This window comes from Pinus tabuliformis, chromosome 4_1 (assembly GCF_031772625.1).
Source record: "Pinus tabuliformis cultivar Carrire ecotype Pingquan chromosome 4_1, CPIR1, whole genome shotgun sequence".
NCBI lineage: Eukaryota > Viridiplantae > Streptophyta > Pinopsida > Pinales > Pinaceae > Pinus > Pinus tabuliformis.
The window spans coordinates 288,350,938-288,375,545 of record NC_142303.1 but is presented as its reverse complement, the minus strand read 5'-3'; positions in this window follow the sequence as shown (position 1 = coordinate 288,375,545).

Here is a 24,608-nt window from a genome sequence, read left to right as displayed (position 1 = left end):
CAAGTGGAAGCAAGAACTGACAGAGAGAAGCCACAAGTCAAAACATGAGCCGACTCATCCTCTCTGCTCACATCTATATATGGATCTCCCACCCAGAGGTTCAGGAGGCTGGAATTTTGTATTTGCAGAGAATTGCTGTTGGTTTGAGATTGAGATTAGTACATTGGGTGGTTTATGCTTTGTTGGAGGAGAGGAAGGGACTCCTTTGCTGGGAGGTAGATGCTGGATCGGGCCTCACTTGGTTGTATCTCCTCTTGGGCTTTATTACTCTATCAATAAACTATTTGAGTTTCTCCTACATGCTGTATACCAATGATGTTTTGTTATGCTTACATGTTTAGCTTAATCTGATCTTGAGCTTTTTATGAATGTATATCTGTATCTTCTTGTAGTTTCTCTCTCTTGTGATCTTGCAGGAATTCGGTGAAGCTGGGCCGGTGAGAGAGCCGGGAGCTGGGAGCTACTGAAGAGAGGAGCAATTGGATCAACAAACTAGCGAGGGACACAGGTTAGTTAGATCCTTTCTCCTCATTTACATTTCATTAAGAAGAATACTCCATTAGTTTGCTTCGTTTGTTGCTAAGGCACTATCACCTCTTAGAGTGGGATAGGGGAATTCCGAATTGGATACTTTTCCCAACAACAAATTGGCGACTCCGCTGGGGACTGTATCTTGTTGGTTTATTTGTGTTTCTATTTTTGTTCTTCTCATAAACTCAGGAGTGCCGAATCGAAATGCATTTGCCATTTTTAAATGCAAAGTAGAGATCTGCCACTCTAGTCCACTCACTGGGCCTATTTTTATGATCTGAACAAATTGATCCACAAGTGCTCTAACAACCCTTTGTGATAGACCTTAGTCCTCCTATAAATCATCCTCCTAATTGTACCTAATTGATAGCTTTGATCTGGCCAAAAATTGTTGATTTAACTGCAAACCGTAACCCAGAACCCAGAAACAACTCTCGTTTCTACTTCAGCGCAGACTCTGTGAAGAGGTTCTGCATTTCAACGCAGGTCCCGTGAAGGCTACCTGCGCTGAATGTCAAAACCTCTGTGTTGGGAGTGCGTTGATCAGTCTTTGCCTTGTGCAGCTGTGGTTCCCTGCTTCCTTTTGCTCAGTTTTATCTCTGTTTTTTGCAGCCTGTTATCAGTCAGTGTACCTATCTGAAACCCCTTTTCTTTGCCTCAATTCCGCCTCAGTTGTATAAAGAAACTGTATTTGTTCTTTGTGTATTTGTTACATCATTTGCAGTTTCCCATTACAAAAGTAAACTAGTCATACTATCGCCCTTAGATCTAGACCTGTCGTAAGTGTCGTTTTGATCTTAGGAGTGAGTTTGTTTGCTGTTCACAGTTGATTGAGCTTTTACTTTTGTCGTTTGGTTTTAATTTATGCATTTCTAGTGTCGAAACAAGTAAATCATAAAGTGTCGTAATCGTCTTTTGATTTTGAAAAAGGAACTTGTTTATGTTTTCACTTGAAATCGAATTCAAATTTGTACAACAGCTTTCTTTTTAGGCATCAATATTAAGAAAGCGAAAAGAAATACATGCATTTGTGCATTTGCATTTTGATAGTTTGCATGCTTTGATTTAGGGAAAAGTGCATTACAGTGTGCTCTATGCTCTTTGAGAAAAGTTTGTGTCTTCCTTTTCCCCTTGTAGCTAGGATTTTCATTGTTGAAAAGATATAAAAGCTTGCTTATCATCTTTAGACTGCATTTAGGAATTGTATCATACATCTCGTGGTGATCCAAAAAGGCAAACTTCTAAGAAAGATCAACCTAAAATAAATTGAATGAACTTAACAATGCTTTGTAACTTAACGCACAACATAGAGGTCTAGGCTAGAGACGTGTTCCGGTGTCGTAAAACCTGGTGACTGTCGATCTCGCTGATGGTTGGGTGATTCCTCCTGAGGGACGATAGCGCCAGTACAGATTGTGCTCCCACGTACCGTCGAGTATATATTGGGAGACCCCTATAGGCATAAAACCTTTATCCTTAGGAAGCCGTGTCGGCCGCCCTACTGATCGCAATGCACTGAACACAGCATTCAGGAAGATTGACCGCCCGTACCTTAAAAAGTATTCTGCGGTTTTGCGAAAAGTTTGGCACACCCTCTACCTAGAACTCCAGAGCAGTTCCTTTTGGCCTTTTTCAGACTCTATAACAAAAAAAGTCCATCTGAGCATTTGTCACTTCGGGCTCGTGAAAACATCGAAGGAGACTAGAGTCATCTTTAGCTTTTTCTCGACTCTTTAAAACTGAAAAAGCAAGTTGTGTCTAAAGCGTCGTTAAAATTTATTTTAAACGGAACAATCAACCCCTTTTTTTTCCTGCGTTGATCTTTAGGTTGAGAAAATGGAACCCACCAACCAAGGAATTCCCCTTGGTGGAAATCCTAGTCCCTTCTCCTCTTGGGGAGATGTTGGTGCGCCCCATATGGCCACATTGTCGCTTCCAGGACTGACAATTGGCTTGCCGGTCTGGCTCTTCTCAACCAATGTCGTTCAGAACACCACTATTCCTGAACAGTCGAATCAATAGTTAGACCAGTCCAGAGTTGCCCACCAACCTTCTACTTCCTCTCCTCCTTCCTCTTCGCTTGACGGAACTGGTAAAACAGAAAACCCAGTTCCTAAGGAGAAGAAGGAAAAGAAGAAGAAAGAAAAGAAGAAGAAGGAGCCAAAAGCGACTGGGGGCAAACAAGTGTCGTCTGACAAAAATCCACACACAGCACTGACTAGGCCTAAATCGCCATGTGTCATATGCAAGGGAGACCACTTCCACAGAGATTGTCCCTGCATCCCTCGGATACTAAGGGACTGGTCTCCCTGTTTGCACAATCCGGTAGCATCAACCTCTGATAGCCATGTTGAATGCATACCGTCAACTAGTGAAAGTGAAGTCCTTGGAAAAAAAGGGAGAGCTAGATCTCCTTGTAGACTGTGCGAAGGCGATCATGCCATCCACCGTTGTCCCTTCTTAGACGAAGCGAAAAGAGTTTTGGATGATCGTCCGGTTTCACCATTACGACTTCCTCCTAGATATAAAAAACTCTTGCCGAGTCCTTCGTTAGTTGAAAATCCAGTAGGGCCCGCTCAAGTGGTCAGCTGAAGCGCCGGTCATTGAAGATGAACCAGCTGAATCCATACCCGACGAAAGTCAAAAGGTCGAGGCGGTAGTTGACCCGGTCTTGCCTTCAGAGGATTTATCTTCGAATGATACAGTCACTGAAGAGGATAAAGATGACACCATCCAAATTCTCTTCATGAACGCAGACTCCGACGAGCACAGGGGCACTCCCCCCATTCCTTTATCGCAGGAAGGAAGTTCGTCAGAGCGATTCCCGGCCGTTTACTCGGTCCCACCACCAAGCAATCTAGTTGTCTCCTTCGACTGGAACCATCTAGGCAGACCCCGTTTGCCAGCAAGCATACCATTCAGAATTATCGTCCAAATATACAGAATGGTCATGGCTGGCACCATCATTGATGAGGGGGCATCTGTGAGTATCCTTTCCTCTATTGCTTGGAAAGCGCTTGGTTCGCCAGCGCTTTTGCCTGAAATGAGAAATCTGACAGGCTTTGATAAAGGAACCAGTCGACCTTTAGGGATCCTCCCCAATGTGCCTATCACATTGAAAGGGAAGACCGTTCAAATGAACGTGATGGTCGTTCAAGGACCCTTGGATTATAACCTACTCCTTGGACGAGACTATATATATTGCATGGGAGCCATCGTCTCCTCACTCTTTAGAGTAATGTGTTTTCCGCACGAAGGAAGAGTGGTCAAGCTCGTGGACCAACTTTCATTTCCCGGATCACGCATCACAAATAGTCATATACCATCCCTAAATGGTCTCTTCATGCAAGAAATGTCTCAACCCACGGTCCGTCCTCCCGATGAGCGCGAGTAATTCGGAGGGATATGACTGGAACCCAGGGGGCATGCGTCCTGGTCTGCTTCGGCAGGAAAACTCCGGGTATAGGGTAGGTTTCCGCGGGAGAATATGACTAGTCCATACCCCATCCGTGATTGGAAGAGGGGTTGTTCTAGAATAAGATTCTTTTGTCAAAGTTATGTGTTTGGTGCTCGTTGTCACTCACCTTTGTCTATCTCGGTAGACATCACCGAAGAAGTGTTTCGTTTGAAAGATTAATGGAACAATCTTTAGGTAACCTGAAAGAGGTAGGCCTCTCCGGGTTAAACAAATGTTTTTCCTGCAAATTGAGGGGTAACCTTGAAACCATATTTTATACCTGGGGGCATGCAAACCTTTTGGAGTGCAAGCAAAGAGCGGTTATTTATCTATTTTTTGGATTAGTCGTTTCCTAACTTGCATAAAGAAAGGATGTGGGGCATAGCTTTGTAAGGCGCAAGCTCCATAAAAAATGGAATCTTACATGAGACATTCTTTTCATATGACTGGATTATCGAGTAGTTTTAGCGCATAGTTCATGCTCGTTAAAAAATAAACATAAGACTGAGCAGTGTTTTTCCGCGTTTAAGCTCGTTAAAAAATGAACTATCCTCCGGTAAATAACCACCGTGAATGTAACATTATCAGCCATTAAAGCCTTGGTCGTGTTTGCACCGTCACCTTCACTTTTCCATTGGCCGATCATTCACCTCCATATTGATTGTTTACCCATTTTGAGGAACAGCTGCGAAGAGTGATTTCACTAGCCATCCTTGTGACACTGCCGTGATTGGAAAATTCCAAACCTTACCTGGAATCAGCTGCTAACCCGTTTTATCACTCGTTCCTCAAAAGACGAGTCTTCTTTAAGCTCTTTTCATCTGACTCGTAAAATATGAAAAGATTGCCGAGTTTTGGCCTTCCAGCTCGTTAAAGCGACCGGAAGTGCTATCCCTCCTCTAGATTTTAATCTTTTTGGACTTGAGGGATTATTGCACAAAAAGATCGAGCGCTTGTTTTGTTCGGCTCGTTAAAACGATCGAAAACTCATCCCTTCTGTATTGTTTTATACTTTTTCGGACTTAAGGGATTAGATGACAAAAAAGGACTTTCGGAGTTGACTTTACGTACCTTTTCAGACTCTCTAAAACTCGTTAAAAACATTAAATAGCGACAAACTTGTCTTTAGACGAGAACGAGTTTCACTATCGCTAGGCTCGTTAAAACATAGCGATGGGTTTGCCCGAAGGGAAAATTATAGAACAAGCATATGTTATCCTCTTCAAGCTTGACAAAAATAAAGAGGTACTGGTCAGCAATGACTGGGGAAAAATTGGGAAGAAACTCAAAGAACTTTATTGGTAGCAAGTCGCTCTTGAACATGACACTTCCACTCCGTGCCTGAGTCGGGTTGGGTTGTTTCATTCACCGGTCACATCACCATGGTCTTGCCAATACCATCCATCTTTGGGGTAAATGCTACTGATCCATCACACAAGTGTCGCCGATATGTTCAAGAGAAGTCATCCAGAGAAGTCAACCGTGTCCCATCCACTACCATACATTATCCTTCATCCTTTCATGACCGCCACCCTGAACCATATATCATCAGATCGTTTTCACCTCCATCAAAATCATTTGCTCCGTTCCGTGTCACTGATGAGGGATACATTAAGGCCCTCCTTTGACGGATCGCTTCTTGTCGACATCAGCTCATTATCCAAGAGGTTGATCTAGGAACAACCCTTTCAGTACTTTGAAGCTTGCATGCCTCAATGGCAAGTTTCTCACTTCTGGTGACAGGTATACATCAATGACCTTCGACCGAAAGATTTTGCGTGGTGTTCGACGCCAAGTCCTTTATTCACACCACGTGAATTGTACTGCAGTACCTTGAGGGTCATTATCATTATCGGTGATTCCTCTCGCGCTTGTTAACGATTTACATCATTGACCGGTAATCAAGCGATGTCTTTCCATGTTCGACTTCAGAACATTTTTCACATGGATCGACTTGTACTTAGAGTGAAGATCGGACGAGATTGAAGACCCCGGATCTAGTTTCATCCATCCGGGCTGCGATATATATTCAGGAAAAATAAAGACATTGACATGTACAGCATTGGAGCAGATAATCATCCTACCGAAAGGATGATGATTTCATCAAAATCATCAGTCTACCATCAGACAATTGTCTGTTCTATGTACAGAAAAATGAATTTATAAAGCTGAGCATGGGAATGCCTGCCTCAGCTAGATCATTAAAGCAGTATGAAAAATAATGTATTGTATTGTATCTTATTACAGGTCTCCTCCCAGCATTGGAAGAACTTCAGATCCTCCTAATAAAGCATTTCACCCGATAAACGGCCTCATACTTTAGGGGGCAACTGTTATAGACATTTTTGTGCCTTACAGCTATAAGCATGAAATGTCCATAATTCAAGGGATCCAAAGTCCCTAAAGATGTTGTTACAGCTCCTAAAGGAACAAGGTCAACCAATGACAGCTTCTCCCAGAAGTTCTCCACCAAAAACCATTCAGAAATGGTCAAATCAGGATCAATTCAATGGCTCCACTAGCTGCCTGCGTTGAAATGCAGAGGTTACACTGGCCAGTTGCACTGCAACGCAGGTGGAAGCACTACCAGGGTGCGCTGAGCGGGAAATGACAAGTGGCAAGTTCATTCAACGAGGTGGAAAAACCCTGGAAGCTTCCAGAATCTTCCTCAATGACACTTGCCTCAATGAATTTGACCAAGTGATGAGTAAGAGGTTCTCAACCTCCAAGTGCAAGCAAGAACTGACAGAGAGAAGCCACAAGTCAAAACATGAGCTGACTCATCCTCTCTGCTCACATCTATATATGGATCTCTCACCCAGAGGTTCAGGAGGCTGGAATTTTGTATTTGCAGAGAATTGCTGTTGGTTTGAGATTGAGATTAGTACATTGGGTGGTTTATGCTTTGTTGGAGGAGAGGAAGGGACTCCTTTGCTGGGAGGTAGATGCTGGATCGGGCCTCACTTGGTTGTATCTCCTCTTGGACTTTATTACTCTATCAATAAACTATTTGAGTTTCTCCTACATGCTGTATACCAATGATGTTTTGTTATGCTTACATGTTTAGCTTAATCTAATCTTGAGCTTTTTATGAATGTATATCTGTATCTTCTTGTACTTTCTCTCTCTTGTGATCTTGCAGGAATTTGGTGAAGCTGGGCTGGTGAGAGAGCTAGGAGCTGGGAGCTATTGAAGAGAGGAGCAATTGGATCAACAAACTAGCGAGGGACACAGGTTAGTTAGATCCTTTCTCCTCATTTACATTTCATTAAGAAGAATACTCCATTAGTTTGCTTCGTTTGTTGCTAAGGCACTATCACCTCTTAGAGTGGGATAGGGGCATTCCGAATTGGATACTTTTCCCAACAACATCATGGACAGCTACCCATTTCCCAAAATGGATCATATCCTTTAGAAAGTGGTGGGTGCCAGAAGGATGTCACTGTTGGATGGTTTTTTAGGGTATAACTAGATTTTGGTTCACCTAGAAGATCAAGAGAAGACTACATTCACTATACTGTGGGGTACTTTCAAATATGCTAAGATGCCTTTTGGTTTGATGAACACGGGAACAAAATTTCAGCGAGCTATGGACATAAATTTTGTAGATGAGAAGGACAAATTCTTGGCAATATATCTGGATTATATCACTGTTTATTCCCAGTCAGATGAAGAGAATTTGTAGCATTTGAGGGGAATTTTTATAAAGTGTAGAAAATATGGAATCTCATTGAATCCCAAAAAATCTTTGTTTGGATTGGAGGAAGGCGAATTGTTAGGCCATATAATTTTCAAAGATGGTATTAAAATTGATCCTAGCAGAATTGAAACAATTCAGAAAATGGAATTCCCCATAAGCAAAAAGGAAATTTAGTCCTTTATTGGTAGAATAATTTTTTTAAGAAGGTTTATTCCTAATCTAGCATAACTCTTGAGGAAAATTACAGACATGCTAAAAAAGGATAGCGAGGTTAAATGGAATGAAGAAAGTAGAAAACCATTCAATGAGATAAAATATTTACTATCTTGTGCCACTGTACTTGTTAGTCTACATTACACTCGAGATTTTATCATCTTTTATTTTGCTTCAAAACATAGTATTGCAACTGTTTTGATGCAGGAAAATCAGCAAGGTGAGGAGCAACCAACAAAAATTTTTAGTAGGACACTCAGGGATGCTACCCTTAAGTATAATATTATGGAAAAATAGGAATGGTCTCTAGTGAAGGCTTTGAAGGACTTTCGGGTGTGCATTTTACATTCACATATTATTTCTTACGTTCCAAGTGTTGATGCCAAGGATATTCTCACTCAGAATGATCCAGAAGGTAGGAGAGGTAAGTGGATTGCCTCTATACTTGAGTATGGCATTGAAATAAATCCCACAAAGATGATTAAGGGACAAGGACTGGTGAAAATGATGGCAGAATCAAATCTACATGCTCTAGAGATAAATTTCTTGGCTTCCCTATTAGAGGAAGATGATTTGAGGCTAGTTTAATAGGTTATAGAAAAGTTTGCTGCCTCTTCATGGTATGCAAGCATTTTGTATGTATTTCAACACTTACAAGCACCCCCAGGTTTGACTAAAACCAAAGCTCACTTTCTGAAGTTAAAATCAGTCAAATTTTGTATTATAGAATTGTTTTTGTATTGGAAGGACCTTGGTGGCATGTTGTTAAACTATCTATTGGAAGATGAAGCTCAAAACATCATGGAGGAGTTTCATAAAGGGGAATGTGGTGGGAACTTGTTTTGGAAGACCATTGCAAACAAAATTCTAAGGGTCGGGGTTTTATTGGCCAACTAATGTGTATAAAAAATGTTTCCAACTGTCAAGAATGTCAAATATTTGAAGGAAGGAAAAAGTTGCTCTCGATACCCCTGAAACCCATAATAGTTGAGTCACCATTCAAGCAATGGGGACTTTATTTTATTGGTGAAATACATCCTACTTATTTTCGAAAACATAAATGGATATTGAGAGCAACTGATTATTTCACCAAGTGGATTGAGGTGGTTCTGACCAGACAAGCTACAAACACAGTGATCATTCAATTCTTGGAAGGAAATATTTTGTCTTGATTTGGTTTCCCACAGAAAATCATCATGGATAATGTTGTTTCTTTTAGATCAAGGAAGATGGTGGATTTATATCATAAATACAACATTTTTCTTGGCCACTCAACAACCTATTACCCTTAGAGTCATGGCTTGGATGAATCTTCCAATAGGAGCCCAGTTAACATTATCAGAAAACTGTTGTAAAATAACAGAAGAAGTTGGCACAAGAAACTAGTAAATGCATTTTTAGTTGATCTGGTGAGCACCAAAAAGTCAATAGGCATGTCTTCTTTTCAATTTTTTTATGGAACTGACGCAATTTTTCCTTCTTCGTTAGGAGTCTTTGTGATGAAATTGTTACAAGAAGCAGTCAGATGATCCAGAGGAGAATCAGTCAGATGATCCAACTTTAGCAATCTAGAGGAGAAATCTTAAAAAATACTCAACTGATAAAAGGCTGAATCAAAAGGATTTATGATAGAAGAACTAAGGCAATTGATTTCCAGATTGAAGACTTGGTGCTAAAATGGGATGCCCAAAATGAAGAGAAAGGAAAGTATGGGAAGTTTGAAGGTCTATGGAAGGGTCCTTTTAAGGTTGTTTCCTTTCATGGAAACAACACCTACTTGCTAAAAGATCTTTCAAGAGAGTTGCTTGGAGGAGGGCTTGTCAATGGAAAGTTGCAACTGATTCGATATTCCATTTTGTATACCATTTTATTTTCAATACTGCAAGTGTGGACAATAGTCATTGGAATTTGAAGCCCAGGCAGAAGGCCTTAAGGTTCCAGTGATCTATTGTCATAGGTAAGTTCAGTCAGTCAATAGTTAAATTTTCAGTCTGTCAGTCATGTTTTCAGTTTTTAGTGTTTGACTCCATTGCCCAGTGGTATGGTTAGGCTACTAGTCTGTGGCTTTGTTCTTGGCACCTCACGAGGAGGTTTCCATCCCCATTGGAGCCAATGTTAGGGTAATTAATTTTCATCGTCCATTTCATTTTCCTTGTCCATTGATTTTCACTTTTTAATTAGTTGAGTCTATGACAACTACTACTGTCATAGTATTCAGGTCACTGTCTGACATTGTTGAGTTTTTGTCATCAAGGGTTCACCAAAAACATGAAGGAGAGTCAAGTTAACTAGAGTATGGTCGCACATGTTTATATGGTAAAATTGAAAGGGGTCATGTATTTGGGTTATGTGTTTGTCGTCCGTTGATCAAAATTGTCCAAATTGACTTTTTGATGGTCATAAAATGTGGTCACTAAACATATTCTATATTTCTATCCCCTATTATTATCTATTCGATATTCCCCTATTTCCTACCTTATTTCTCCTATTTCGCTTCATTCACTCCCCTACATATATAAATCACATCTTATAACTTTCTCACATACCATTTATTTATCATTCCCACTACATTTACATTCTTCCCCTTCATTCTAGACATATTCCCCCTCACAACATCATTACCATAATTCATAACATGACATAGCTCTCATTTCAAACACACACCCCCTCATACCTAAAAGATATTATAATGATCATATCAAAATTATCTCCCCATACATTGTTACACATGATAAATCAAATGGAGCTCTCCATAACAACAACTCACACATCATTACGCTACAATACAAAAGGACAAGGGCTAATTCAAAATCGTTAGGCCGCATTTTTTTCTCATGCAACTGTACTCTCTTGCTAATTTTTTGTAAATCATTGGGTAAGATATCGAACACAACATTTAGTGCATCAATGCCTGACTAACTGTGAAGAAGGAACATCATCACCTTCACAATTGAAGTCTAGTACGCACTAGCACCACCTAAACGGTTCATTGCACAATGTTGCGTAGCTGCTACGTAGTGACCCTCCACGACCTACACAACATCAGCACAGGGAATAATTTCATTTCCATCTAATTCTAAGGTAGGATTCGTAGTGCCTGATCCTGATCTTTGTTGAGAAGCATGATTCATATTTAATTAAGTTAGGTTAGTCCATTAATTTTAAAGTGTTGCGCAAGCCCTATATCCAGCCTATTTGAGCCCAGAAGTAATATAGAGTCGTTTTTCAGTCCGAAATCACAGTTACCAAGCAACATTTAGTTTGAAAATGCAGGTGAAAGTGTGGAACGTGAAGAGTTTATACAAGATCATGTAGTTTCAACAGAAATGATCCACAACGGGTTACAAAATATTTCTCATATTTGCAATGATCCAGTAGGAAATTACATAGATGATCTTTGTGTTCAAAGTTCTCATCCTTTGGTTGGATGTTAGTTTGAAGATAAGGTTGATAATGATTTTGTTTGGCATACAGTTTTAATGTCTTGTCCATCAGCAGCCTCATCATATTTATCACAAAGGTCACATGAAATCTTGCAGCTTTATCATGACTGTTTTAAGTTGAAACTTCAGGAAAGCACAAATGTTGGGAAAATTTTAAAATCAAGGTATGAAGACTATCTATAGTATATAAATAATGTATTATATGGGCTGGAAATCAATATGTATTCCTATGAATATCCTTTTGCCACATTCTTGAGTTCGGCTAGTGGGCTCATGCTTTTCAATTTCATTAAGATTCAATCTGTTTACAAGTTTTCATGGAAGTTGCCTTGCATTAGTTTTCCCTTCTTTCTCATTAGCAAGAACTTGCGAAGAATTCAACTAGCAGACAAAATGCTTACATGGTTGCATTGACTATTCCATTTTAATTGATCAGGTGATGTATGGATCAGTTAGAGTAGGTGTGATGAATAAGCTCAATTATGAGCATTGTTTTCAATAGTATCTTCTAGTAAAGTTTGCAGTTAGTCTACAATTCAGGTTTTCAGTTTGTAACTCAGTCAGGTTAGTTTTGTTTGGTTTACTTCTGTTAAGTTAGTCTTTGTACGTATGACCACATGCCCAATAAATAAGGCAACCCGGTCTACAATGTTCTTGACACCTCTTTCAGAGTTGCCATCCCTAATGGAGCCAATGTTAGTGTCTAGGAGTCACCAGTGATCAAATGGTCTCTTTCATGTCTTAGGTGAAGTTATAAGGTCAACTTTTTATGTCTCAATAGATTTTCAAATAAAAATTCGGTCACTGGTTCAACTTGTTTAGGTGTTTTCCTACTTCCATCATGATTAGAGTTTTAGAAAGTCATTTTGGTACTGCCATCATGGATGGTCATGAGTCATGAGTCATTGATAGAATAATCATGTCAGTTATCATCAAATGATCAAAGGTCATTTCAAAGGTTTAATGGTAAAATTCATGGTTTCATGGTCCATTAGGTGTCATGATGGTGTCAAACCATCAAAAATCAAATAAATGTCATGTCACACATAGGTCATCATGAATTGTTGGCTTATTGGGCCCTGAACCAGGTTCAGAAGAGTTATTAGCCAAACAAATCCTGCAGCTACAAACCCTTTCGGCAATAGCCACGCAGCGCAGACTGAGGTCTCACTCGAGGTAGTAGGGGAGGGTGCTCGAACCAGGTTTCCGCAACCTTGGGATGGTTTGATGTGGTCTGAAGGGGTCTCAAACAATTTTGTGGCCTTGCGCTACTCTATACTAGTATCAATCTTCTGCGCGGGTGTACTACCTTATTTAATGAACTTATTACAGATCTGATCTTTTTGTACAGTCTTTAAGCAAACATTTAACCATAAAACTGAGTGTGCGCAAGTATAAAAAGATATAAATTCATATAACAGATGCATAAACTAGAATACAACAAATCTGCGATATTTCAGAAACAACTTATCTTTATTAATATCTTCTTTCCAGTACAATCTTCTTTCTGCCCTGTGCACATAGCCGCAGGGGTTCACACACACAGCTGTGGACTCTATCAGGCCTCTGTGCACACAACTGCAGAGCCTCTATCTACCCACTGACACCCTTTACTTGAACTTACAGACGCAGAACTCTTATTATTTTCACCAATCCATAATACAATAGATCGAACTTAGATCAAGAACTACCTTCTACCCTTAGAGCCTCGCTCTATTTATACATTCCCATGGTCTGCAGACCATGGGTAGATTGACTTACTTTTTATTATTCTATATTATTTTTGGGCAGGCAACCCCTTGACTCAACCTATTACATTTCGCACTCCATGCATTTTGGAGATTTACAATATTATTTCCCTAACTTCTAGGCTTTAAGCCCCAAAACCGTTATGCAGGGCCTCTGCTACCCAACAAGCCCCCAACTCAATCATCGTGACTCATCTTGAGTCACTCGTCGGTATGGTGATATGCGCTGCCTAGGCTTCATGGTCCACCATCCTTGTGAGTGACACACTTCGTGCTGTTGCTCCCTCTTTATCTCCTGCAGCTCTTCTGCTTGCTCCTGCTCGATTTCCTTCACCAATTCACACAACCGACAATGCTCATTCTGCTCTGCTCGGTTAACATAGAGCACCCCCTCATAGGATTTTAGCTCTATCTCGGGTGCCATGTACAAGAATTATTCGTGCCAATGCAGCAAGTCTCTAATTTCTAGTTGCCTATACACACTATCTGTTGCAACTCGTGTTGCAATTTTGCAAGACACTTGTTTCTATCCATGAGATCCCACTCTGCAAGGTGCATTAGAGACGAACTGTTAACTGCAATTCCAACATTTGTCTCTGTACTTACAGTCTTTCCCTTATCTTTCATGGTTCACCGGCCAGCACATGGATTAGGCGATGGCATTCGGATTAGCTCTGCTTCGTGTCTAAGAATTTCCGGCACATCCCCTACCATTGGTGCTGAACTCTATGCGTGTTGGCAACCGCCAACACCATACTATCCAAAAAGTCCTGCATCTCCATTGGCCATATCACAACCCTTGGGCCTACTCCTTGAGCATAAATAATGAACAGCTCCATATTGGTGGGAAGGTACATTGGCTTACTTTCCTCACAATCACAGATCGTTCGGCGGATGCCCCTTTGTGGTTTATAAGTGTTGTGAAATTCAAATTCGGTGGTTCCCTCCTTTTTTGGTGTTGTAATGTTGAGCCTGCGGCAGAGCATTCTAGATCTAGTTCGTATCGCGTCTCTTAATTACCCGCCGCTCGCTCCCTTTTGCCATAACTTAGACATCTTGTCATGAATAGTGTCAGCAATGGTCACCTTTCTACTTGTCCACGCAGCAACGCAACCCCTTCTGCGCAACCGCGACCCTTGTGACATACTAATTCTATGCACCCCTTGATTGTCGCGCCACTTCCCCAGAGACTGCTTTAACGTGCCGTGCTCTCTTTCAACTGCCTGGAGTGGTGAGACTGTCCTTCGGTTGGTTAGTCATGCGGTTGGTCCACTTGTGTAAAGCTTCAAGTGATTGCCATTTACTCTGCCTGGGAAAGGTTCTCCATTTAGCTTGGCAAGCTGGACCGCGCCACCATACATGACTTCTTGGACTACATAGGGTCCCAACCAATGCATTCGGAGCTTTCCAGGGAATTTCTCGAACTTGTTGTCGTAGAGTAAGACTAGATCATTTTCTTTGAACATGCGTATCTTGATATGGTGATCATGCTAAGATTTTTCCCTTTGATTCTGTACCTGTTGATGGGATCCTGCTAGAAACCATTCCTCCTCAAGTTCTTCTAGTTGCGTGATCCTTTCTTCCAAAGCCGCGCGATCTGCCATGCCTGTTGTTGCTGCTATTGGAAAACTGAGTACAATGTACTCCATTGGCATGACGGCTTCCTTTCCATAGACTAACCGGAAAGGCATCTAGCCTATCAACTTCTTGCATGTTGTTCAATATGCCCATAGCACAGCAAGTATGTGCAAATCCCAATCGTTTCGCTGCACATTACATACCTTTGTCAATGTAGTCTCCAAGATCTTGCTGAAAGCTTCAATGGTTCCGTTTTCCTACGAATGGTATGGTGTGCTTTGTTGATGATATATCTGGAACTCCTCAGTGAGCACACTGCTAGTTTCATTTAGGAAGTGTGTTCCGCGGTTGCTCATTAGGATTTTTGGACATCCAAATCGTGTTAACACATTCTTGAATAGAAACTTCGCAGCTGTATCAGTCGTGCAGTCCTTAACCGGCTGTGCTTCCACCCATTGGGTTAAGTATTCTATTGCAGTGATGGTATAGCTTGCCCTTGTCTTTCCTAGAGGTGTGATAGGACCCATAAAATTGATTGCCCATTTCTCGAATGGTTGCAGATTTAATTGTGGCTTGAGCAACATTTCATCCCTCCGTGAAGGTTTCCCTGTCCGTTAACATACATCGCAAGCCCGACAGTACGCTTTTGAGTCTTGATGTAGAGTTGGCCACCATAGTCCCGCACAAAGAATCTTTTGTGCTGTGACACATCCTGCATAATGTCCTCCTTCAACCTCCCATGTCCGCGCTCAAATTTTGGTACATATCGGCGTAATATTTCATCATTGCCCATTTTGTAGAGGTGCTCTGCAATGAGAGTAAAGTTTGCTACGCGTATCACTAGTTCTTTCTTTTGCTGAACCGAATACCCCTGCGGCATGGTTCCTGTGGTTAATAATTGGATGATGTCCTCAAAGTGGGCATTCGCGACCCGTACTGCATAGAGTTGTGCATCAGGTAGCCCCTCCTCTAGGTTTGTGGGTTCTTCACCATTCTCAATTCAGGATAGGTGATATGGGCCTATGTTTGGACGTCCCGGATTTACAATGACTTCAAAATCATATTCCTGAAATAAGAACAACCATCTACAAATGCACCGCCCCAACACAGGCTTATTCACTAGGTATTTTAGCGCAGAGTGATCAGTATACATCTTAAAGTGTCCTCCAGGTAGGTAGTGGTGGTATTTCTAGAGTGCGTGTACCATCGCCAATCCCTCATGCTCTGTAGTGAAGTAGTTCTTCTCAGCTTTCGATAATCGTCGACTTACGAACACGATTGGGTGAACAATTCCTTCTGCTCTTTCCTATGTGAGTACCAAGCCCAATGCGATACACGACATGTCAACATGCATGTGAAATTCAATGTCCCATTTTGGAAACACAAAGATAGGAGCTGATGCCATATTTTCCTTGAGTGTTTCCAGACTTTGTTACATTCCTCAATCTAGCAATAAGTAGCGTCTTTTTTCAACAACTGTTCCATTGGTGTCGTGATCTACGCATAGCTCTTAATGAACCTTTGATAGTAACTAATGTGTCCGAGTGTGGTGCACAACTGCTTGACACTTCGCGGCACTTGCAGATTGAGTATGGCAACAATCTTTGTCGGGTTCACCATGCAGGCTTGCCTATAGACCACATGGCCGAGCAAGTTCCTGAAGGGGACGAGGAAAGTACACTTCTTTAGATTTAGTGAAATCTGGTGTTGTTGGCACGTATCCAGCATTAACTGTAAGCTCGCGGTATGCTTCTTAACTAGCCCAAATACAGTCCAATCACCAAGATATACCTCTAAGAACTTATGTATAAATTCCTTGAATGTAGCTACCAAAATGTGTGATAATATCACCGGTGCATTCTTTAGTCCAAAGGGCATCACCATATACTGAAAACAGCGCCATTCGGTAGCGAAAGTTGTTTTACTCCTATCCTCCAATGCAATCTTGATCTGGTGGTACCCTGAGAAACCGTCCGTAAAGGTGTAGGCTTCCTATGCCCCAACATTTTCTAGGACTTCATCTATAAGTGGCATTGGGAATGGATCATTAACACATGCATCGTTGAGCTTTCTAAGATCCACACAGATGCGTATTTCCCCCTTCTATTTTTTCTCCTGTACAACCATAGGACTTACCCAGTAGGATTCCTCTATTGGTTCAATTATTCCTGCTGCAAGCATTTTATCCAATTCTTCGTGGACCTTTGCTTTATATTTTGGATTCAACCAATAGGGTTGCTGCTTGACTGGCTTCGCATTTGGCTTCAGAGTTATCTTCATCATCCCCAGGTCACCAAGGATTCCTTTTAGCTCCATGATTTTGGTCGGGAATAAATCCTGATATTTGCAAAGCAACTCGACAACCTTATCCACTGTTGTATCATTCCAATGGTCCCCAAGTGTTGCATACTTCGGTTCCTCCTCCGTACCAATGTTCACTTGTTTCGCTTTCAGTGGTACGGTGATATCGGGGTCTTCAATCGCTACTTCGTGCACCTTGCGACTCCCTTCTATTTCTAGAATATTGATGTTTGTGGGATCATCCTCATCATCTTCGATCTGTACATTATAACATTCAAGGGCCTAGGTCAGCTGGTGTGACCATTCTGGCTACACTATTTCTTCTGGTTCCATTAGTACTTTGAAAATGGCAGCCTTTACTACTTGCAACGCATCGTCAACAGTGTCCATCCATCGGTCCTCAAATAAGAATGTTAATAAAAACCCTTCGCGCAAGATATCCCATTTTCCTGTACCATGTTAGAGCTCTATTTCAGTGTACCAGTTCCTTGGGATGGCATCCAGGGAATGATAAAACAAGTGTACTCGCTCTGGTTGAGGCTCTTCTCCATATGCTTGGACCCATCGAGTAAGGTGCATGCACGGGTAATCACGTCCATTGTATTTCTCAGTTATTCATAATTCCGGCTTCCCAAATCTTATCCGCATCATGTGCATACAGCCGTGCCAATATTCGAAGGTTCCTTCATGTGTTCCCCACCAATGCGCAGGTGTCACACACAATGCCCATCTAAACACATTGAACCGTTGGTGCTCTAGTATTGTGCTTTCAAACTTGGTTAGGAATTCATCTATTGCTGTCAGCCCATCATACAATGGCAGTTTGCGATCCTGAGCTCTTACGCAATACAACGACCTAGTCAACATATTGTAGTTTAACATTGTTACTTCGTTCAACCGATTATGTCACCACTCGTCTTCTTCATCTGAATCTTTGGTGCAGGACTTTGCATGCCCCCACAATATTATTCCTTTTGCAGTTGGATTGACCCAATCTTGATTTTGGGCAAAAATATTATAGATACAATCCAATTCATCATCGCTTCCTTCGTCGCCCATGGGTTCAGTGTAATGCGGTCCTTCAGCCGGGTCTAGTGAAATGACTACACAGAGTGACTTCTTCTCAAATATCATTTTTTGCTTCTTTAAATTAATAACCCCATTCATATCGGTGGCCCAATCTATCCCCAACAATGCAGGGTAAGGGCTACTTTCATCCACGATTTCTATTACCTCAAAGTCTATTTGGGTGCTCGCGCCTTCGATATCTATTGTAATTCCTTGCAGTGTTCCCATGTGCAAGATCTTTTGTTGGTTTTCCATCCACAATTGAATAGGAGACCATTGTAGTGAGGGTTTGCCCATGTGCTCCCAAATCTATTTAGGTAATACATTTTCATCTGAGCCTAAGTCTAGAATGATCTGATCCATCTCATATTTGTCAATCTGCACCATTAATCGCATTTCTTGTCCGGTATGTGAAGCATGTTTCCCCAATTTTCAGACCACGCGAGGATCACTTGACCCTGCACACCTAGTTATCAGCTCTTGTAATCCTTTAACCGCCCTATTGTCACAAATCAATTTCATGCATGTCTCTAAAAAGGTAGTTAGCATCGAGGGATCCCTTTCCGGCTCGAGTTGATCCTTACTACCTGGGGTAGAGACCTTCGCGAAGCTCTTCCTAGCTTCTAGACATGTCTCCTTGTAGACCCCTGTGTCTTCCTTGGTTAGTTCCCCATTATCCTCCCCTATGTCCGTGCCACTTCTGAGCATCATGTACATGTTGTGGTCTTCCTTATGTGGTTTAGACCTCATCATCTAGACGTTCTACATCGCCGTAGGTTGTGCTACCCTTTTCTCATGAATCTGTTCTATCAGTGTGGGGCAATCTATCATTTCATGATCGAGCTGCTCGCAATAGGGGCACGATATTTTGGTTGGGTTGGTACAATATCATGCATAGTAAACTGGTCCTCCACATTTGTAACAGATTAGCTGCCCGTGTTCCCTTCCTGGCCCCATTCCTCCCCGTCCTTGTCATTTCCCTTGGAACCCACCGCACGCTACCACTGCGGCTGGATCTTGACCTCGCACCTCTATCCGCATCCTGTAGGCAGGAGTGCGGTCCATCAGTAATTCATAACTACAACAGTCTCATTCATCATGGCCCACTGATCTGCAAAAATTGAAAAACAGCTATTGGGGGGTCTGGGTAAAATTTTGCAGTAGATGACAGTTGTCTGTGTTGTTATTTCTGCCCACTTGACAAATTGTGCACCAGATCGAGGGTGTCGCACTTGGCCCTGCTTGTGCCTCTGTTCACAATGGCATTGGTCCCCCCGACGTCAAGTAGATTGTGAATATTGGACAATGATACTTATCGTGGCCCTAGCCTTTACACTTTATGCACCACACCTCCTCGCCTACTTCTAGCCTAGGGGCCTTTTCCTATTTTAGACTCTGCATTTCCAAGAATAGACTTTGTATTTGCACGTGGATCTGCTGAACTCACAACCTAGGATCTTGTATTGGAGTCTCATGTAGCCTCATCGCTATTTCTAATGCTTTAGACTAGGTCGAGATCTTCTGTTGTGATAGCACTATCCTCCGGTGTGGCGTTAAAGACGCCACAAACCACACGCGGTGTTGTGCATCTGTTAGCATCATGTTAGCTTCTCGGATCGTACTCTTCAATCTCTGATCCAGATCCCATGGGGTTTCTCTTGGCAGCATCACGATCTCTTTGAATCCTATAATTGACCGCATTTCTAATTTTGGCCCACTAAACTCCTTTTTTAGCGCATCCCAGATCTCTGCTATTCTGGCATTAGGGTGATCGCTACAGTCCTTAAGATAACAAGTCAGTGCGCGATCTTGTAGAGCACTTACTAGGGTAGGGTTTTTAATATTATTGTTTGTAACTCTGTGTGCTTCCCACACTGCCCTTACTACGAACCAAAATTGTTCTGGATCTTCGCTTCCTGCTCCTTTGAATAGGGACAACTTGATCACGTTCACCATGCTAAACTTCTGGTTTGCACGTAGGTTTGCTAGGGCCACCTAAGAAATCACACCACTTTTGATCTTATCAATCTTCAATCTCTTTCTTTGTAAGGTTCCAGACTCTCGACATCAACCATCCCTTAGGCATATCCTGGTCCCGGCAACGGAACCATTTGTTGGCTTATTGGGCCCTGACCCAGGTTCGAAAGAGTTATTAGCCAAACAAATCCCGCAGCTACCAACCCTTTCAGCAACAACCCGCGGAGCGCAGACTGAGGTCTCACCTGAGGTAGCAAGGGAGGGTGCTGGAACCAGGTTTCTGCACCCTTGGGATGGTTTGATGTGGTCTGGAGGGGTCGCAAAATGTTCTATGGCCTTGCGCCACTCTATACTAGTATTGGGCTTTCGCGCAGGTGTACTTCCTTATTTAATGAACTTATTACAGATCTGATCTTTTTGTATAGTCTTTAAGCAAACATTTAACCATAAAACCTAGTGTGTGCAAGTATAAAAAGATATAAATTCATATAACAGATGCATAAACCAGAATAAACAAGGGTTTGCGCACACAGCTGCAAACTCTATTAGGCCTCTGTGCATAGAGCTATGGAGCCTCTATCTACCCACTGACACCCTTTATTCAAACTTATAGACACAGAACTCTGATTACAGTCACCAACCCATAATACATCAGATCGAACTTAGATCAAGAATTGCCTTCCACCCTTAGAGCCTCCCTCTATTTATACATTCCCATGGTCCGTGGACCATGGGCAGACCAACTTACTTTTTATTATTCTATATTATTTTTTGGCGGACAACCCCTTGAATCAACCTATAACATTTCGCGCTCCACGCATTTCAGAGATTTACAGTATTATTTCCCTAACTTCCAGGCTTTTAGCCCCAAAAACGTTATGCGGGGCCTCCACTACCCAACATGAATGGAAGAGTAAATTTTGTAAAAAGGTTCTAAATGATGTTTTCAAGTGTTTTGTGGCAACAAAAAGTAATATTTCTCATAAAAATCTCAAAAGAATAAGTGGGTCTCATCCCCACTCAAAAGAGGTCAACTCAACTCATAAAAGGAAAAACAAAAAAAGGAGAATTTCATTTGCACTCATCTACCCTCCTCCACTCTTCATACACCATCTCCCACACTTTCCCTCATCAAATTCCTCATTTCATCATTTTTCGTCACAAACCCTAGTCACTACTATGCATTTCTAGACTAGGATTGTATTTCCTAGTTTTTCATCCATTCCCATCACTCAAATCCAAAAATTCCACTTCCCCTCACTCCATATAATCGATCTCCACATCCCCAAAATTTCTTAAGAATTTAGATACCCCCTAACCCCTTCATCTCCCTCAATTTCAAAAACTGCCCAAATCCCCTGTTTTTCCCTAAACCAAACCCTAATTTCCCCTCCCATTGAGCTATGGTTTGCTATGGATTCTGAGACTATTGAGAAAAGGAGGCATAAGGGAGGTAATATCAGTAGGTATGAGCCAACTTCAGCACATGACATCATGTCTTCACCATTTCTCAGGAAATCATTCCAAGAGACAAATCATTTGCTGTAAATAGGGACAATTTTTCTTCAAAGTATGTTTCTAACCAAATGGAGATGAATTTTACAAAGGTGAAAGAGATTTGTGTCAATAATAAACCAAGGAACAAAAAAATCCTTCATTTTATACAAAATTGTTATTACTTGGGAGAAATGCCAAAAATATAGTTGCTATAGGAGAATTGCTGCACTTCTGGAATAGTCTTGGATGATTGAATTTTTAGGTTGCTTGGAGAAAGTGTTTGTAGTGCTTTATGGCTCCATTATATAGAAGACATCATAATATTTCCCACCATACCAATTTCAGCCCAAAAATCCTTTGGGAAGGCCTCCAAACACCCTCTCAAAGACCATGCTTCAGTTTTGCTGATAGCATGTTGCGCTTCTACAATTTTTTAGTGACCAACTTCAAACTTGGATTATGAACAAATGGGAAAGTATTTTTGAAAATGGGAGAATGATTTTGTTAATAACATACTAAAGAACAAAAATATCTCTCATTTTTGTAAAAAAATGTTTATGGTTAGAGAGATATGGGTCCATCTTTGAGATTTATGTTTGCAGAAAACCTAGAATTCTAGCTATTTTTGAAACAGTCACTAGGTAAAAAACGTAGTGTGCCCCACGTTGTGCTTTTGATGAGAAGATAAAAATGACAATTTTCTTGCCTATTTGGATTTTTTGTCACTTTTACATCACCTCTAACCCCTGGGAGCAAACTTTCAACAAGTTATAGTAGGTGAAAAAACCCAAAAACCACTAAAAAACCACCTCTCTGCCCTCTTTTTGAAGAGCTCGCTGCATTTTTGGATTACCTATGGTAGAATGAATTTTTGGAGGATTGGGAGTATACATTTTCAGTTATCGAAGATTCTATAATGTAAAAAACATCTAGATCTATCTCCAGCACTTTTCAGATCAGGATTTGGACCTCGAGAAGGCCTCCAAAGTTACTTTACCAATTTCATTGCATTTTCTCCTAGCACACTATGCTTTTGCCTAAATTCGTTGCGTTTTCACCAGAAAGTCACTTTCCTCAGTTGACTTAGTCCAGATTCGACCTCCGCTGATGTAATTTGTCATTTTCGATGTTCTAATAATGTAATGAGGTGTAAATAGCTTGGTTAAAGTGAATATGAAGTAGATACATGCTTGTAAATGTGTATTATGGTCAAATGTATCAGTTTTTCTATTAAGAGGAGAGTTTGTTAACCTCCCTATTCAATAGGTTATGGTTAGGGATATGTTGGGAACTTCTCCACCACTCATGGATTCGACACCTAAGAGAGGGAAAATGCTGTTTGGTCTATATGTATCATTTTCTTAGTTATTTGGATGGTTGGACATCAGATATGGGAACACTTGTAGCTTGTACTTCAACTCTTTATTCAGGAAATCAAAGGAGAAGTTGCAGCTATTATCTAGGAATTCATGTGTAGTGAGTTTGTGATGATTTATTTTCTCTATTATAGTTTTATATGAATGATATACATCTCTCCTTTCCATATCATATTTCTTTAGTGATTTTCCTTAAAGGCTATAAGTAGAATTCTTTTCATGAAAGCTATGTTTTGATGGGAATATCATTTTGTGTAATTTTCCTTCTTAATTAATGAATTCATGGTGTACATGCTCATTAATACCTTGTTACTCTTTCAAACCCTAGACTACACCGTAAAAACCCTAAAGCCATCACAAAAGTATTGCTACCTTGCTCCTCCATATATTTGTGGTTGTAACCCTTTGATACTTTGACCTAGCTACCTGGTTTTCATCCCTAATCCAACATCAAAACCCTAAAAACTCAAAACCTACCTGATCCTAGCATACTTAGCCTAATAGTCTTTTACATTCCAGTCAAACTTTGGCGGTGATTTCATAGAGAGAGCCCTCTCTGGTTTGGTAGGGCTAGGTACTAAACTAAAATCTTGGTTTGAGGTTACCTCCGTCGATATACTCTTTAGCCTAGGACATTGTGGAGGATTATTGACAAAAACCTCTTTCACCTTTGTAAAATTCATCTCCATTTGATCAGAAACATACTTTGAAGCAAAACTGTCCCTGTGTGTAGCAAATAATTTGTCTCTTGGAATTATTTCTTGAGAAATGGTGAAGACATGATGTCATGTGTTAAAATTGGCTCATACCTACTCATATGACCTCCCTTATGCCTCCTCTTCTCAGTAGTCTTAGAATCCATAGCAAATCATCAGTATAAAATACATCATCAAGCATACATGTCATATCAATAGATCTCTGTTCTCCAAGATGATCTTTAAAACAATCATTATCAGATCTATGACAACTGGGATAAGAAAGAAGATGTTTTGGATCAGCAACTTGTTCTTCTTCAATCATCGAGCCATGGGCTTGAACATTATACTCATTCCTTGTGGTGATCCTTTGCATCATCTCTTCCACTACACTTACCAAAATGTCAAGCTTTACCTCTAGAAATGTCGATTCCTCCGGATCTATGTTTTTCATCTCTTCTTCCTTCAACTTTGTCCTTCTGATCAGCAAATGAGCCTCTACATCTACTGCACTATTCTGAATCTCTTCAAGTGTTGCAAGATTCCTTTCTCTCAGCTGAAACTCCATTTCCGGATCAAAGGCACCCGGGTAGTGCAAGAGAGCGGATCCAGAAGTAGGCCTTATATTAACCGGCATTGAATAATAAACTTGGTTAAATCTGGCAGAAACTATTGTACTGTCTCCCCTGGCAATCTTTTCAGCTGATTATACTCTTCTATAATCAAGAAAGGGTTTTGTCTGATCATCCACCTATCAAGGAAAACTTTGACGAACTGCTGGAAATTTGAGAAGCTTGCATCAGGTAGGGTTTTGAACCAACTCTTGACTTTGCCTTGCAAAGAAAGAGCAAAAAGCCTAATACTGACATCTTCTTCATCAACTTAAAAAAGGTCAAGAAAAGATTCAAAATTCAATACATGTCTCTCAGTAGTGATGTTGTTGCATTCAACATCAATTCTTGGTAGATATAGATCATGATTTTTAGGGAAAGCATGGGATATAGGAGGTAAAATTAGAGGCTTA